We start from the raw sequence: 2,784 nt of genomic DNA, 5'->3' as shown, positions 1-2,784 counted from the left end.
GGGGGGGGGGGGACAAGGTCACGGCTGCCGGGCCAATGTCAAGTCCTGGGAAGCGGGAGAGGCGGGAAGGCCGAGCAGGAATCTTCGCGGTCCGTGTTTCTGGTGCTCCGGGGCTAATTGGAAAGGGCCATTTTGAGAGGGAGAGGGAAAGAAAAGGGCACATAGCGCCACGGAGGACGTGGGGGCTCCCCGCTCCGAAGGGAAGAGGAGCAACGACGGTACAGTATGGAGCGTTTATTCCCTTTCTCACTGGCACCCCTGGCTGCTTTCCCTGCTGCTCTCCTCCCTGCTGCTTTCCTTGCTGCATTGCTTTAGGTTACTGGGGGGGGGGGGGGCAATAAATAAATGAATAAACAAATACGTAAATAAATGAAAAGCTGCATCGGGCAGTGGTTAAGGGCCCGGGCGAGGAGCTGCTGTGCGGCCGCGGTGTCGCGGCTGCCCGCGCTGCGCACATGAGCTGTCACCGGGGCTGTCCCGCGCGGGAGGGCGTTTGAATGTAAACACGCGCGGGCCACTTCGGGGAGGGAACCTGCCCGACAGCGACAGCGGCTCGGGAGGAACCCGGCCCTGCTCCGGCCCTGCGAGCCCCACCGGGGCAGAGGTGCGTGGCGAGCGAGGGCCTCGGGGAAGGCGACCAGCCCCGCGGGGAGCGGCGGCGACGCGGCCCGTGTCTCTGCCTGCCCTCAGCTCCGCTGCTTCCCCCGGGCTGCCCTCCGGCCCCTCGCTCGTGGAAAAGCCACGGGCAGAAGCAGAGAGACAAGAGCAGCAGCGAGGGCAACTGTGCCCACAGCACCGGGTGCCCAGCACACGCAGGGAAAGAAAGGAAAGGAAAAGAAGAGAAAATAAAATAAGAGAAAATAAGAGAAAGGAAAATAGAGCAACGAACTTTAAGGGCCTTATGACGATAATTCCTGGTTACAAGCAATGTGGTTGAAATTCCCTAAATAGAAAATACCATTTATAACTTCCCTCGAAGTTAATTCTAGAAATGTAAGTATACATAAATATATATATTTAAATATAACTGGTTTTGCGTGAAGAATGAATTAATATGCAAAACTTACAATATTAATTCAGTCATCTTTTAAATGACCTATTTCGTGACTTATCTGTGCCTAAGATCTACATGTTTTGGCGGTGCTACCTGTCACTGGTTGAGTGCAGAATTAGACCTACGAGCCTTGCAACGCTGTCCTACGACGTTTGCTTGTTTTGCAGTTAAAAAGGGGAGCATCCATCTTCCGTTAACCATGTCACACGGCAAAAAAAAAGACCCCATGAACTCAAGTGTAGCTGGGATGCTGCAGGCCTTCTGCAAGTGAAATTGCCCGGCCGGAAAACGCCATCAAACGTGCCTCATCATACTGGTTTCTAAAGCCCTTCAAAACTACGTGCCGAAAGGAGCACCATAATTTTAGTAATTCCCCCTGGGCGGCCGTAAAGATGCCCCTCGGGAAGGGAAAGTGCCGCCTGAGTCGGGATCCCCACGAGCAGCCGCTCGAGGAGCCGCTGCGGGCGTCGCGCGGAGCCCGCGGGCCAGCGCGTCCCTGCCCTGCGCATCCCGGAGGCTCGCGGGAGGCAGGAAAGGGCCCGGGGGCTGGATCCGAAAGGGCCGCAGCACCTCGCGCTGTGACTTCAGCGTGAACTTCCTGCCACGCGGGGCGCGTTAACTTTTCACCTTTCCTGCACGTCATGTATCAATTGCTTCAGATACATACATATATATATTTTGATCCAATCTACATATTGCAGCGTGACCCAGGGCTCTCACAGACCCGAGCACTCCGTGCCTCACCTTGACGGCACAACCCGCGTTGCCCTTCGTGCCGGGAGCCGTTTGGCTCCCACCCCACGCGCGGGACTCGCTCCGCAGCCTCCTGGCGCCGCTCCAGCAACGCGGGGGCGTTTGCAGCTTACCGGGGCCCGCTCGGCGCCGCCACCAGCAGGTGCCCGGCCCGGTGTTGGGCTCACGGGCCCTGGGCTGGGCGCGCTCGCAGCGGCGCGGGGGGGTCCGTGAAGGAAAAAAAAAAAAAAAAAGAAGTGAAGGTTTTTCCGCCCGCGAAGCCCCGTCCCGAGCGCCTCGAGCCTCCCCCGGCTCCCCCGGTTTAACGGAGCGTCTCCGTCCCCGCTGCTTTCGGGGCAGAGGGGCTCCCCCCTCCCCGTCTCTGCCTTCACGGGAGCGGGAAAACTATGCTTTATTATTGTTATTATTATTATTATTATTATGATTATTTTATTTTTTCAAACCAGGGAAACACTGTGGCCCGCCCTGGAGAGTGGGACCCCGACACTGGTCCCCCCGCCTCCTCCCGCTCCCCGCCGGTTGCGGGGGATCCTGGCAGAGGGGCCGAGCGCCCCGGGCCCCTCGGCGGCAGCGGCGGCGCCGGGGGGAGGCGGGGGGAGCAGCAGGGGGTGCGGGGGGGGCAGCGGGGTCCCCGCCGCCGCCCCCGAGGCCGCTGCGCCCCGGTGCCGGTCCCGAGGCTGAGGCGGCTCCGCCGGCGGCGCCGGCTCGGGGCCCGCGCCCCGTTGGGCCGCAGCGCGCGCGGCCGCGGGGGGGAGCGGGGGGGGGAGCGGCGGCGCGCGCGGCGCGGCCGGATATGCGCGTGCTCGCGCGCCCCGCTCCCCCCCCCCGCGGGTTTGACAGGCGGCTGGTCACGTGTGAGCCGCAAAGCGCCTCTTTGCGACCTCAATGACAGGCAAAATGTGCGACAGGCGCGGGGCAGGCGGGGAGGAAGCGGCGCTGCCTCCTCCTCCTCCTCCCGCCTCCTCCTCCTCCTCCTC

The sequence above is a fragment of the Nothoprocta perdicaria genome, unplaced genomic scaffold (assembly GCF_003342845.1).
Source record: "Nothoprocta perdicaria isolate Ctin4 unplaced genomic scaffold, notPer1 scaffold_0, whole genome shotgun sequence".
NCBI lineage: Eukaryota > Metazoa > Chordata > Aves > Tinamiformes > Tinamidae > Nothoprocta > Nothoprocta perdicaria.
Note: the sequence above shows the minus strand (reverse complement) of the source record.